Below are 15074 nucleotides of genomic sequence, written 5' to 3' on the forward strand. Positions count from 1 at the left end.
CCTGTTGCTCCACAATGTTCCTCCCGCTCTCTCTCCTGTTGATCCACAATGTCCCTCCCGCTCTCTCCTGTTGGTCCACAATGTCCCTCCCGCTCTCTCTCCTGTTGGTCCACAATGTCCCTCCCGCTCTCTCTCCTGTTGGTCCACAATGTCCCTCCTGCTCTCCCCTGTTGGTCCACAATGTCCCTCCTGCTCTCTCTCCTGTTGATCCACAATGTCCCTCCCGCTCTCTCCTGTTGGTCCACAATGTTCCTCCCGCTCTCTCCCCTGTTGGTCCACAATGTTCCTCCCGCTCTCTCTCCTGTTGCTCCACAATGTTCCTCCCGCTCTCTCTCCTGTTGATCCACAATGTCCCTCCCGCTCTCTCCTGTTGGTCCACAATGTTCCTCCTGCTCTCTCTCCTGTTGGTCCACAATGTTCCTCCCGCTCTCTCTCCTGTTGGTCCACAATGTTCCTCCTGCTCTCCCCTGTTGGTCCACAATGTCCCTCCTGCTCTCTCCCCTGTTGGTCCACAATGTTCCTCCCGCTCTCTCCTGTTGGTCCACAAAGTCCCTCCTGCTCTCTCTCCTGTTGGTCCACAATGTTCCTCCTGCTCTCTCCCCTGTTGCTCCACAATGTTCCTCCCGCTCTCTCCCCTGTTGGTCCACAATATTCCTCCCGCTCTCTCCTGTTGGTCCACAATGTCCCTCCTGCTCTCTCCCCTGTTGGTCCACAATGTTCCTCCCGCTCTCTCCCCTGTTGCTCCACAATGTTCCTCCCGCTCTCTCTCCTGTTGGTCCACAATGTCCCTCCCGCTCTCTCTTGTTGGTCCACAATGTTCCTCCCGATCTCCCCTGTTGGTCCACAATGTTCCTCCCGCTCTCTCCCCTGTTGGTCCACAATGTCCCTCCCGCTCTCTCCCCTGTTGGTCCACAATGTTCCTCCTGCTCTCTCCCCTGTTGGTCCACAATGTTCCTCCCGCTCTCTCTCCTGTTGGTCCACAATGTTCCTCCTGCTCTCTCTCCTGTTGATCCACAATGTTCCTCCCAATCTCTCCCCTGTTGGTCCACAATGTCCCTCCCGCTCCCTCCCCTGTTGGTCCACAATGTTCCTCCCGCTCTCTCTCCTGTTGGTCCACAATGTTCCTCCTGCTCTCTCCCCTGTTAGTCCACAATGTCCCTCCCGCTCACTCCCCTGTTAGTCCACAATGTCCCTCCCGCTCACTCCCCTGTTAGTCCACAATGTTCCTCCCGCTCTCTCCCCTGTTAGTCCACAATGTCCCTCCTGCTCTCTCCTGTTGGTCCACAATGTTCCTCCCGCTCTCTCCCCTGTTAGTCCACAATGTTCCTCCCGCTCTCTCCTGTTGGTCCACAATGTTCCTCCCGCTCTCCCCTGTTGGTCCACAATGTTCCTCCCGCTCTCTCCCCTGTTGGTCCACAATGTTCCTCCCGCTCTCTCTCCTGTTGGTCCACAATGTTCCTCCTGCTCTCTCTCCTGTTGATCCACAATGTTCCTCCCAATCTCTCCCCTGTTGGTCCACAATGTCCCTCCCGCTCTCTCCCCTGTTGGTCCACAATGTTCCTCCCGCTCTCTCTCCTGTTGGTCCACAATGTTCCTCCTGCTCTCTCCCCTGTTAGTCCACAATGTCCCTCCCAATCTCTCCCCTGTTGGTCCACAATGTCCCTCCCGCTCTCTCCCCTGTTGGTCCACAATGTTCCTCCTGCTCTCTCTCCTGTTGATCCACAATGTTCCTCCCAATCTCTCCCCTGTTGGTCCACAATGTTCCTCCCGCTCTCTCCCCTGTTGGTCCACAATGTTCCTCCTGCTCTCTCTCCTGTTGGTCCACAATGTCCCTCCTGCTCTCTCTCCTGTTGGTCCACAATGTTCCTCCTGCTCTCTCCCCTGTTGGTCCACAATGTTCCTCCCAATCTCTCCCCTGTTGGTCCACAATGTCCCTCCCGCTCTCTCCCCTGTTGGTCCACAATGTTCCTCCCAATCTCTCTCCTGTTGGTCCACAATGTTCCTCCTGCTCTCTCTCCCTTTGGTCCACAATGTTCCTCCCGCTCTCTCTCCTGTTGGTCCACAATGTTCCTCCTGCTCTCTCCTGTTGGTCCACAATGTTCCTCCCGCTCTCTCCTGTTGGTCCACAATGTCCCTCCCGCTCTCTCTCCTGTTGGTCCACAATGTCCCTCCTGCTCTCTCCCCTGTTGGTCCACAATGTTCCTCCTGCTCTCTCTCCTGTTGGTCCACAATGTTCCTCCTGCTCTCTCTCCTGTTGGTCCACAATGTTCCTCCTGCTCTCTCTCCTGTTGGTCCACAATGTTCCTCCCGCTCTCTCTCCTGTTGGTCCACAATGTCCCTCCTGCTCTCTCTCCTGTTGGTCCACAATGTTCCTCCTGCTCTCTCCTGTTGGTCCACAATGTCCCTCCTGCTCTCTCTCCTGTTGGTCCACAATGTTCCTCCTGCTCTCTCCTGTTGGTCCACAATGTTCCTCCTGCTCTCTCCTGTTGGTCCACAATGTTCCTCCTGCTCTCTCCCCTGTTGGTCCACAATGTCCCTCCTGCTCTCTCTCCTGTTGGTCCACAATGTTCCTCCCGCTCTCTCCCCTGTTGGTCCACAATGTCCCTCCTGCTCTCTCTCCTGTTGGTCCACAATGTTCCTCCCGCTCTCTCTCCTGTTAGTCCACAATGTTCCTCCCGCTCTCTCTCCTGTTGGTCCACAATGTCCCTCCTGCTCTCTCCCCTGTTGGTCCACAATGTTCCTCCCGCTCTCTCCCCTGTTGGTCCACAATGTTCCTCCCGCTCTCTCCCCTGTTGGTCCACAATGATCCTCCCGCTCTCTCTCCTGTTGGTCCACAATGTCCCTCCTGCTCTCTCCCCTGTTGGTCCACAATGTTCCTCCCGCTCTCTCCCCTGTTGGTCCACAATGTTCCTCCCGCTCTCTCCCCTGTTGGTCCACAATGTTCCTCCCGCTCTCTATCCTGTTGCTCCACAATGTTCCTCCCGCTCTCTCTCCTGTTGATCCACAATGTCCCTCCCGCTCTCTCCTGTTGGTCCACAATGTTCCTCCCGCTCTCTCCTGTTGGTCCACAATGTTCCTCCCGCTCTCTCTCCTGTTGGTCCACAATGTTCCTCCCGCTCTCTCTCCTGTTGATCCACAATGTCCCTCCCGCTCTCTCTCCTGTTGGTCCACAATGTCCCTCCCGCTCTCTCCTGTTCGTCCACAATGTTCCTCCCGCTCTCTCCCCTGTTGGTCCACAATGTTCCTCCCGCTCTCTCTCCTGTTGCTCCACAATGTTCCTCCCGCTCTCTCTCCTGTTGATCCACAATGTCCCTCCCGCTCTCTCCTGTTGGTCCACAATGTTCCTCCTGCTCTCTCTCCTGTTGGTCCACAATGTTCCTCCTGCTCTCTCTCCTGTTGGTCCACAATGTTCCTCCCGCTCTCTCTCCTGTTGGTCCACAATGTTCCTCCTGCTCTCCCCTGTTGGTCCACAATGTCCCTCCTGCTCTCTCCCCTGTTGGTCCACAATGTTCCTCCTGCTCTCTCTCCTGTTGGTCCACAATGTCCCTCCTGCTCTCTCTCCTGTTGGTCCACAATGTTCCTCCTGCTCTCTCCCCTGTTGCTCCACAATGTTCCTCCCGCTCTCTCCCCTGTTGGTCCACAATGTTCCTCCCGCTCTCTCCTGTTGGTCCACAATGTCCCTCCTGCTCTCTCCCCTGTTGGTCCACAATGTTCCTCCCGCTCTCTCCCCTGTTGCTCCATAATGTTCCTCCCGCTCTCTCTCCTGTTGGTCCACAATGTCCCTCCCGCTCTCTCCTGTTGGTCCACAATGTTCCTCCCGCTCTCCCCTGTTGGTCCACAATGTTCCTCCCGCTCTCTCCCCTGTTGGCCCACAATGTCCCTCCCGCTCTCTCCCCTGTTGGTCCACAATGTTCCTCCTGCTCTCTCCCCTGTTGGTCCACAATGTTCCTCCCGCTCTCTCTCCTGTTGGTCCACAATGTTCCTCCTGCTCTCTCTCCTGTTGATCCACAATGTTCCTCCCAATCTCTCCCCTGTTGGTCCACAATGTTCCTCCCAATCTCTCCCCTGTTGGTCAACAATGTCCCTCCCGCTCTCTCCCCTGTTGGTCCACAATGTTCCTCCCGCTCTCTCTCCTGTTGGTCCACAATGTTCCTCCTGCTCTCTCCCCTGTTAGTCCACAATGTCCCTCCCGCTCACTCCCCTGTTAGTCCACAATGTCCCTCCCGCTCACTCCCCTGTTAGTCCACAATGTTCCTCCCGCTCTCTCTCCTGTTGGTCCACAATGTTCCTCCCGCTCTCTCCCCTGTTAGTCCACAATGTTCATCCCGCTCTCTCCTGTTGGTCCACAATGTTCCACCCGCTCTCCCCTGTTGGTCCACAATGTTCCTCCCGCTCTCTCTCCTGTTGGTCCACAATGTTCCTCCTGCTCTCTCTCCTGTTGATCCACAATGTTCCTCCCAATCTCTCCCCTGTTGGTCCACAATGTCCCTCCCGCTCTCTCCCCTGTTGGTCCACAATGTTCCTCCCGCTCTCTCTCCTGTTGGTCCACAATGTTCCTCCTGCTCTCTCCCCTGTTAGTCCACAATGTCCCTCCCGCTCTCTCCCCTGTTGGTCCACAATGTTCCTCCCGCTCTCTCTCCTGTTGGTCCACAATGTTCCTCCTGCTCTCTCCCCTGTTCGTCCACAATGTCCCTCCCAATCTCTCCCCTGTTGGTCCACAATGTCCCTCCCGCTCTCTCCCCTGTTGGTCCACAATGTTCCTCCTGCTCTCTCTCCTGTTGATCCACAATGTTCCTCCCAATCTCTCCCCTGTTGGTCCACAATGTCCCTCCCGCTCTCTCCCCTGTTGGTCCACAATGTTCCTCCCGCTCTCTCCCCTGTTGGTCCACAATGTTCCTCCTGCTCTCTCTCCTGTTGGTCCACAATGTCCCTCCTGCTGTCTCTCCTGTTGGTCCACAATGTTCCTCCTGCTCTCTCCCCTGTTGGTCCACAATGTTCCTCCCAATCTCTCCCCTGTTGGTCCACAATGTCCCTCCCGCTCTCTCCCCTGTTGGTCCACAATGTTCCTCCTGCTCTCTCTCCCTTTGGTCCACAATGTTCCTCCCGCTCTCTCTCCTGTTGGTCCACAATGTTCCTCCTGCTCTCTCCTGTTGGTCCACAATGTTCCTCCCGCTCTCTCCTGTTGGTCCACAATGTCCCTCCCGCTCTCTCCTGTTGGTCCACAATGTTCCTCCCGCTCTCTCTCCTGTTGGTCCACAATGTCCCTCCTGCTCTCTCCCCTGTTGGTCCACAATGTTCCTCCTGCTCTCTCTCCTGTTGGTCCACAATGTTCCTCCTGCTCTCTCCTGTTGGTCCACAATGTCCCTCCTGCTCTCTCTCCTGTTGGTCCACAATGTTCCTCCTGCTCTCTCCTGTTGGTCCACAATGTTCCTCCTGCTCTCTCTCCTGTTGGTCCACAATGTTCCTCCTGCTCTCTCCTGTTGGTGCACAATGTTCCTCCTGCTCTCTCCCCTGTTGGTCCACAATGTCCCTCCTGCTCTCTCTCCTGTTGGTCCATAATGTTCCTCCCGCTCCCTCCCCTGTTGGTCCACAATGTCCCTCCTGCTCTCTCTCCTGTTAGTCCACAAGGTTCCTCCCGCTCTCTCCCCTGTTGGTCCACAATGTCCCTCCCGCTCTCTCCTGTTCGTCCACAATGTCCCTCCCGCTCTCTCCTGTTAGTCCACAAGGTTCCTCCCGCTCTCTCTCCTGTTGGTCCACAATGTTCCTCCTGCTCTCTCTCCTGTTAGTCCACAATGTTCCTCCCGCTCTCTCTCCTGTTGGTCCACAATGTCCCTCCTGCTCTCTCTCCTGTTGGTCCACAATGTCCCTCCCGCTCTCTCCCCTGTTGGTCCACAATGTCCCTCCTGCTCTCTCCCCTGTTGGTCCACAATGTTCCTCCCGCTCTCTCCCCTGTTAGTCCACAATGTTCCTCCCGCTCTCTCTCCTGTTGGTCCACAATGTCCCTCCTGCTCTCTCCCCTGTTGGTCCACAATGTTCCTCCTGCTCTCTCTCCTGTTGGTCCACAATGTCCCTCCCGCTCTCTCCCCTGTTGGTCCACAATGTTCCTCCTGCTCTCTCCCCTGTTGGTCCACAATGTCCCTCCTGCTCTCTCTCCTGTTGATCCACAATGTCCCTCCCGCTCTCTCCTGTTGGTCCACAATGTCCCTCCTGCTCTCTCTCCTGTTGATCCACAATGTCCCTCCCGCTCTCTCCTGTTGGTCCACAATGTTCCTCCCGCTCTCTCCCCTGTTGGTCCACAATGTTCCTCCCGCTCTCTCTCCTGTTGCCCCACAATGTTCCTCCCGCTCTCTCTCCTGTTGATCCACAATGTCCCTCCCGCTCTCTCCTGTTGGTCCACAATGTTCCTCCCGCTCTCTCCTGTTGGTCCACAATGTTCCTCCTGCTCTCTCTCCTGTTGCTCCACAATGTTCCTCCCGCTCTCTCTCCTGTTGGTCCACAATGTTCCTCCTGCTCTCCCCTGTTGGTCCACAATGTTCCTCCTGCTCTCCCCTGTTGGTCCACAATGTTCCTCCCGCTCTCTCCCCTGTTGGTCCACAATGTTCCTCCCGCTCTCTCCTGTTGGTCCACAATGTTCCTCCCGCTCTCTCTCCTGTTGGTCCACAATGTTCCTCCTGCTCTCTCCCCTGTTGGTCCACAATGTTCCTCCCGCTCTCTCCCCTGTTGCTCCACAATGTTCCTCCCGCTCTCTCCCCTGTTGGTCCACAATGTTCCTCCCGCTCTCTCCTGTTGGTCCACAATGTTCCTCCCGCTCTCTCTCCTGTTGCTCCACAATGTTCCTCCCGCTCTCTCTCCTGTTGATCCACAATGTCCCTCCCGCTCTCTCCTGTTGGTCCACAATGTTCCTCCTGCTCTCTCTCCTGTTGGTCCACAATGTTCCTCCTGCTCTCTCTCCTGTTGGTCCACAATGTTCCTCCCGCTCTCTCTCCTGTTGGTCCACAATGTTCCTCCTGCTCTCCCCTGTTGGTCCACAATGTCCCTCCTGCTCTCTCCCCTGTTGGTCCACAATGTTCCTCCTGCTCTCTCTCCTGTTGGTCCACAATGTCCCTCCTGCTCTCTCTCCTGTTGGTCCACAATGTTCCTCCTGCTCTCTCCCCTGTTGCTCCACAATGTTCCTCCCGCTCTCTCCCCTGTTGGTCCACAATGTTCCTCCCGCTCTCTCCTGTTGGTCCACAATGTCCCTCCTGCTCTCTCCCCTGTTGGTCCACAATGTTCCTCCCGCTCTCTCCCCTGTTGCTCCATAATGTTCCTCCCGCTCTCTCTCCTGTTGGTCCACAATGTCCCTCCCGCTCTCTCCTGTTGGTCCACAATGTTCCTCCCGCTCTCCCCTGTTGGTCCACAATGTTCCTCCCGCTCTCTCCCCTGTTGGCCCACAATGTTCCTCCTGCTCTCTCTCCTGTTGATCCACAATGTTCCTCCCAATCTCTCCCCTGTTGGTCCACAATGTTCCTCCCAATCTCTCCCCTGTTGGTCAACAATGTCCCTCCCGCTCTCTCCCCTGTTGGTCCACAATGTTCCTCCCGCTCTCTCTCCTGTTGGTCCACAATGTTCCTCCTGCTCTCTCCCCTGTTAGTCCACAATGTCCCTCCCGCTCACTCCCCTGTTAGTCCACAATGTCCCTCCCGCTCACTCCCCTGTTAGTCCACAATGTTCCTCCCGCTCTCTCTCCTGTTGGTCCACAATGTTCCTCCCGCTCTCTCCCCTGTTAGTCCACAATGTTCATCCCGCTCTCTCCTGTTGGTCCACAATGTTCCACCCGCTCTCCCCTGTTGGTCCACAATGTTCCTCCCGCTCTCTCTCCTGTTGGTCCACAATGTTCCTCCTGCTCTCTCTCCTGTTGATCCACAATGTTCCTCCCAATCTCTCCCCTGTTGGTCCACAATGTCCCTCCCGCTCTCTCCCCTGTTGGTCCACAATGTTCCTCCCGCTCTCTCTCCTGTTGGTCCACAATGTTCCTCCTGCTCTCTCCCCTGTTAGTCCACAATGTCCCTCCCGCTCTCTCCCCTGTTGGTCCACAATGTTCCTCCCGCTCTCTCTCCTGTTGGTCCACAATGTTCCTCCTGCTCTCTCCCCTGTTCGTCCACAATGTCCCTCCCAATCTCTCCCCTGTTGGTCCACAATGTCCCTCCCGCTCTCTCCCCTGTTGGTCCACAATGTTCCTCCTGCTCTCTCTCCTGTTGATCCACAATGTTCCTCCCAATCTCTCCCCTGTTGGTCCACAATGTCCCTCCCGCTCTCTCCCCTGTTGGTCCACAATGTTCCTCCCGCTCTCTCCCCTGCTGGTCCACAATGTTCCTCCTGCTCTCTCTCCTGTTGGTCCACAATGTCCCTCCTGCTGTCTCTCCTGTTGGTCCACAATGTTCCTCCTGCTCTCTCCCCTGTTGGTCCACAATGTTCCTCCCAATCTCTCCCCTGTTGGTCCACAATGTCCCTCCCGCTCTCTCCCCTGTTGGTCCACAATGTTCCTCCTGCTCTCTCTCCCTTTGGTCCACAATGTTCCTCCCGCTCTCTCTCCTGTTGGTCCACAATGTTCCTCCTGCTCTCTCCTGTTGGTCCACAATGTTCCTCCCGCTCTCTCCTGTTGGTCCACAATGTCCCTCCCGCTCTCTCCTGTTGGTCCACAATGTTCCTCCCGCTCTCTCTCCTGTTGGTCCACAATGTCCCTCCTGCTCTCTCCCCTGTTGGTCCACAATGTTCCTCCTGCTCTCTCTCCTGTTGGTCCACAATGTTCCTCCTGCTCTCTCCTGTTGGTCCACAATGTCCCTCCTGCTCTCTCTCCTGTTGGTCCACAATGTTCCTCCTGCTCTCTCCTGTTGGTCCACAATGTTCCTCCTGCTCTCTCTCCTGTCGGTCCACAATGTTCCTCCTGCTCTCTCCTGTTGGTGCACAATGTTCCTCCTGCTCTCTCCCCTGTTGGTCCACAATGTCCCTCCTGCTCTCTCTCCTGTTGGTCCATAATGTTCCTCCCGCTCCCTCCCCTGTTGGTCCACAATGTCCCTCCTGCTCTCTCTCCTGTTAGTCCACAAGGTTCCTCCCGCTCTCTCCCCTGTTGGTCCACAATGTCCCTCCCGCTCTCTCCTGTTCGTCCACAATGTCCCTCCCGCTCTCTCCTGTTAGTCCACAAGGTTCCTCCCGCTCTCTCTCCTGTTGGTCCACAATGTTCCTCCTGCTCTCTCTCCTGTTAGTCCACAATGTTCCTCCCGCTCTCTCTCCTGTTGGTCCACAATGTCCCTCCTGCTCTCTCTCCTGTTGGTCCACAATGTCCCTCCCGCTCTCTCCCCGTTTGGTCCACAATGTCCCTCCTGCTCTCTCCCCTGTTGGTCCACAATGTTCCTCCCGCTCTCTCCCCTGTTAGTCCACAATGTTCCTCCCGCTCTCTCTCCTGTTGGTCCACAATGTCCCTCCTGCTCTCTCCCCTGTTGGTCCACAATGTTCCTCCTGCTCTCTCTCCTGTTGGTCCACAATGTCCCTCCCGCTCTCTCCCCTGTTGGTCCACAATGTTCCTCCTGCTCTCTCCCCTGTTGGTCCACAATGTCCCTCCTGCTCTCTCTCCTGTTGATCCACAATGTCCCTCCCGCTCTCTCCTGTTGGTCCACAATGTCCCTCCTGCTCTCTCTCCTGTTGATCCACAATGTCCCTCCCGCTCTCTCCTGTTGGTCCACAATGTTCCTCCCGCTCTCTCCCCTGTTGGTCCACAATGTTCCTCCCGCTCTCTCTCCTGTTGCCCCACAATGTTCCTCCCGCTCTCTCTCCTGTTGATCCACAATGTCCCTCCCGCTCTCTCCTGTTGGTCCACAATGTTCCTCCCGCTCTCTCCTGTTGGTCCACAATGTTCCTCCTGCTCTCTCTCCTGTTGCTCCACAATGTTCCTCCCGCTCTCTCTCCTGTTGGTCCACAATGTTCCTCCTGCTCTCCCCTGTTGGTCCACAATGTTCCTCCTGCTCTCCCCTGTTGGTCCACAATGTTCCTCCCGCTCTCTCCCCTGTTGGTCCACAATGTTCCTCCCGCTCTCTCCTGTTGGTCCACAATGTTCCTCCCGCTCTCTCTCCTGTTGGTCCACAATGTTCCTCCTGCTCTCTCCCCTGTTGGTCCACAATGTTCCTCCCGCTCTCTCCCCTGTTGCTCCACAATGTTCCTCCCGCTCTCTCCCCTGTTGGTCCACAATGTTCCTCCCGCTCTCTCCTGTTGGTCCACAATGTTCCTCCCGCTCTCTCTCCTGTTGCTCCACAATGTTCCTCCCGCTCTCTCTCCTGTTGGTCCACAATGTCCCTCCCGCTCTCTCTCCTGTTGCTCCACAATGTTCCTCCCGCTCTCTCTCCTGTTGGTCCACAATGTTCCTCCTGCTCTCTCCCCTGTTGGTCCACAATGTCCCTCCCGCTCTCTCTCCTGTTGCTCCACAATGTTCCTCCCGCTCTCTCCTGTTGGTCCACAATGTCCCTCCCGCTCTCTCTCCTGTTGGTCCACAATGTTCCTCCCACTCTCTCCTGTTGGTCCACAATGTTCCTCCTGCTCTCTCTCCTGTTGGTCCACAATGTTCCTCCCGCTCTCTCTCCTGTTGTTCCACAATGTTCCTCCCGCTCTCTCCTGTTGGTCCACAATGTTCCTCCCGCTCTCTCTCCTGTTGGTCCACAATGTCCCTCCTGCTCTCTCCCCTGTTGGTCCACAATGTCCCTCCCGCTCTCTCCCCTGTTGGTCCACAATGTCCCTCCTGCTCTCTCCCCTGTTGGTCCACAATGTCCCTCCCGCTCTCTCTCCTGTTGGTCCACAATGTCCCTCCTGCTCTCCCCTGTTGGTCCACAATGTCCCTCCCGCTCTCCCCTGTTGGTCCACAATGTCCCTCCTGCTCTCTCTCCTGTTGATCCACAATGTTCCTCCCGCTCTCTCCTGTTGGTCCACAATGTTCCTCCCGCTCTCTCCTGTTGGTCCACAATGTTCCTCCCGCTCTCCCCTGTTGGTCCACAATGTCCCTCCTGCTCTCTCTCCTGTTGATCCACAATGTTCCTCCCGCTCTCTCCTGTTGGTCCACAATGTTCCTCCCGCTCTCTCCTGTTGGTCCACAATGTTCCTCCCGCTCTCTCCTGTTGGTCCACAATGTTCCTCCCGCTCTCTCCTGTTGATCCACAATGTTCCTCCCGCTCTCTCCTGTTGGTCCACAATGTTCCTCCCGCTCTCTCCTGTTGGTCCACAATGTTCCTCCCGCTCTCTCCTGTTGGTCCACAATGTCTCTCCCGCTCTCTCCTGTTGGTCCACAATGTTCCTCCCGCTCTCTCCCCTGTTGATCCACAATGTCTCTCCTGCTCTCTCCTGTTGGTCCACAATGTCCCTCCTGCTCTCTCTCCTGTTGATCCACAATGTCTCTCCCGCTCTCTCCTGTTGGTCCACAATGTCCCTCCTGCTCTCTCCCCTGTTGGTCCACAATGTTCCTCCCGCTCTCTCCTGTTGGTCCACAATGTTCCTCCTGCTCTCTCTCCTGTTGGTCCACAATGTCCCTCCTGCTCTCTCCCCTGTTGGTCCACAATGTTCCTCCCGCTCTCTCCTGTTGGTCCACAATGTCCCTCCCGCTCTCTCCCCTGTTGGTCCACAATGTTCCTCCTGCTCTCTCTCCTGTTGGTCCACAATGTCCCTCCCGCTCTCTCCCCTGTTGGTCCACAATGTTCCTCCCGCTCTCTCCCCTGTTGGTCCACAATGTTCCTCCCGCTCTCTCTCCTGTTGGTCCACAATGTTCCTCCTGCTCTCTCTCCTGTTGGTCCACAATGTCCTTCCCGCTCTCTCCTGTTGGTCCACAATGTTCCTCCTGCTCTCTCTCCTGTTGGTCCACAATGTTCCTCCCGCTCTCCCCTGTTGGTCCACAATGTCCCTCCTGCTCTCCCCTGTTGGTCCACAATGTCCCTCCCGCTCTCCCCTGTTGGTCCACAATGTCCCTCCTGCTCTCTCTCCTGTTGATCCACAATGTTCCTCCCGCTCTCTCCTGTTGGTCCACAATGTTCCTCCCGCTCTCTCCTGTTGGTCCACAATGTCCCTCCCGCTCTCTCCTGTTGGTCCACAATGTTCCTCCCGCTCTCTCTCCTGTTGGTCCACAATGTCCCTCCTGCTCTCTCTCCTGTTGGTCCACAATGTCCCTCCTGCTCTCTCTCCTGTTGCTCCACAATGTTCCTCCTGCTCTCTCCTGTTGGTCCACAATGTTCCTCCCGCTCTCTCTCCTGTTGGTCCACAATGTTCCTCCTGCTCTCTCTCCTGTTGGTCCACAATGTTCCTCCTGCTCTCTCTCCTGTTGGTCCACAATGTTCCTCCTGCTCTCTCCTGTTGGTCCACAATGTCCCTCCTGCTCTCTCCCCTGTTGGTCCACAATGTTCCTCCTGCTCTCTCCTGTTGGTCCACAATGTCCCTCCCGCTCTCTCCCCTGTTAGTCCACAATGTTCCTCCTGCTCTCTCCCCTGTTCGTCCACAATGTTCCTCCCGCTCTCTCTCCTGTTGGTCCACAATGTTCCTCCTGCTCTCTCTCCTGTTGGTCCACAATGTTCCTCCCGCTCTCTCTCCTGTTGGTCCACAATGTTCCTCCTGCTCTCTCTCATGTTGATCCAAAATGATCCTCCTGCTCTCTCTCCTGTTGATCCACAATGTTCCTCCTGCTCTCTCTCCTGTTGGTCCACAATGTCCCTCCTGCTCTCTCTCCTGTTGGTCCACAATGTTCCTCCCGCTCTCTCTCCTGTTGGTCCACAATGTTCCTCCTGCTCTCCTCTGTTGGTCCACAATGTTCCTCCTTCTCTCTCCTGTTGGTCCACAATGTTCCTCCTGCTCTCTCTCCTGTTGATCCACAATGTTCCTCCTGCTCTCCCCTGTTGGTCCACAATGTTCCTCCTGCTCTCTCCTGTTGGTCCACAATGTTCCTCCTGCTCTCTCTCCTGTTGGTCCACAATGTTCCTCCTGCTCTCTCTCCTGTTGATCCACAATGTTCCTCCTGCTCTCCCCTGTTGGTCCACAATGTTCCTCCTGCTCTCTCCTGTTGGTCCACAATGTTCCTCCTGCTCTCTCTCCTGTTGGTCCACAATGTCCCTCCCGCTCTCTCTCCTGTTGATCCACAATGTTCCTCCCGCTCTCTCTCCTGTTGATACACAATGTTCCTCCTGCTCTCTCTCCTGTTGGTCCACAATGTCCCTCCCGCTCTCTCTCCTGTTGGTCCACAATGTTCCTCCTGCTCTCTCTCCTGTTGGTCCACAATGTTCCTCCTGCTCTCTCCCCTGTTGGTCCACAATGTTCCTCCCGCTCTCTCCCCTGTTGGTCCACAATGTTCCTCCCGCTCTCTCTCCTGTTGGTCCACAATGTCCCTCCCGCTCTCTCCCCTGTTGGTCCACAATGTTCCTCCCGCTCTCTCCTGTTGGTCCACAATGTTCCTCCTGCTCTCTCCCCTGTTGGTCCACAATGTTCCTCCGCTCTCTCTCCTGTTGGTCCACAATGTCCCTCCCGCTCTCTCCCCTGTTGGTCCACAATGTTCCTCCTGCTCTCTCCCCTGTTGGTCCACAATGTTCCTCCTGCTCTCCCCTGTTGGTCCACAATGTTCCTCCTGCTCTCTCTCCTGTTGATCCACAATGTTCCTCCTGCTCTCTCCCCTGTTGGTCCACAATGTTCCTCCTGCTCTCCCCTGTTGGTCCACAATGTTCCTCCTGCTCTCTCTCCTGTTGATCCACAATGTTCCTCCTGCTCTCTCCCCTGTTGGTCCACAATGTTCCTCCTGCTCTCTCCTGTTGGTCCACAATGTTCCTCCTGCTCTCCCCTGTTGGTCCACAATGTCCCTCCTGCTCTCTCCCCTGCTTGGTCCTCAAGGTTCCTCCTGCTCTCTCCCCTGCTTGATCCACAATGTTCCTCCTGCTCTCCTGAGGGTGCGGACTCTTGCTGGGGTACGGTTCTACGGGCATCCAAAACTCACCAGATTCTCGACCCAGCGGCCACCCTTCATGTGTGATCTTACTGAATATCAGCAGGCTATTCAACCACAGGGAGATCTAGCCAGGCCCAACTTGTCGTCATTTGACATTCATCCATCTGCACATTCTCCAGGACACTGCGAAACAAAAAGGAGCAGATCCCAGGCTGATTGGAACTCACTGTGGCCTAGGGCTGCTGAGCCCCAGTGGAACCACTCCCAACACAAAAATCGAGATCTTTGCATCTTTGCCTTACACCAAATTTACTGCCAAATCTATTTTTAATTGAATGTATCTCCTACCCTGGTACCTGAAACTCTCCTGCTCCCAGCCCCACATAAAGCTCGCAGTTTGTTACTGAGCAAATGGAAAATCCGACTTACATTAGAATTATATATTTGTAAATTGTGACTTTAAGCAGTTGAAATGAAGAGCAGGTAACTGACTAGGTGAGTATATGTAGGCAGGAAATTACCCATTAGTCAGCAGGGTTAGTCAATAGTAAAGAGTTAGACTGTGACAGATAGACCACTAGCACCAAGATACCGCCACACCACGCGTCTGAATTACTCCACCATATAGAGCATTTCAAAATGGCAACACTGCAACGTGCTTTAGTAAAGCTCACCCAGTAAAACTCCTGGCCCTCGCACTCTCAAGAGAGCTGGACTATTTTCCAGTTCTAACCCTAATCTCCAGTTCAATGTGAATGTTTGGAGGATCCCATCCCTCTTGTACCCTGTGTTATCCTCACTGTCTGGAGCAACATGGCACCGAAATTCGGGACTTGTTTCTGAGAACCATCTGCAAATAAATAATGGGAGCACTCCAATTGGTGCCTGGAGCAGAGGTGCTGTCCTTTGCTCTCTTTGGTAATATTAATTAAGATGACTCAGTTTGTCAAAACAGGAATTACAAAATACAGGCCCTCTGATTGGTCCGGACTTGACAGAGCTGCCACCACTGTGAGGGGTACGATGTGAGCACTGTGCACACACAGTTACCACCTCCCCAACATTCCCCCCCCCACCCTGTGGACCAGCCGCACCCCTCCGCACCCCCCCCACACTGTGTACCAGCCACACCCCTCCGCAC

General features: G+C 55.5%; 1 protein-coding gene across 4 annotated transcripts in view; it reads right to left on the reverse strand.

Moving 5' to 3' along the window:
• The window catches only part of slka (STE20-like kinase a), a 230037-nt gene that overhangs the window by 66619 nt on the left and 148344 nt on the right, over window positions 1-15074 (reverse strand). The window lies entirely within an intron of this gene.

The sequence above is a fragment of the Somniosus microcephalus genome, chromosome 8 (genome assembly GCF_052327205.1).
Source record: "Somniosus microcephalus isolate GS21.2 chromosome 8, FLI_Smic_1.0, whole genome shotgun sequence".
NCBI classification, from domain to species: Eukaryota; Metazoa; Chordata; class Chondrichthyes; order Squaliformes; family Somniosidae; genus Somniosus; species Somniosus microcephalus.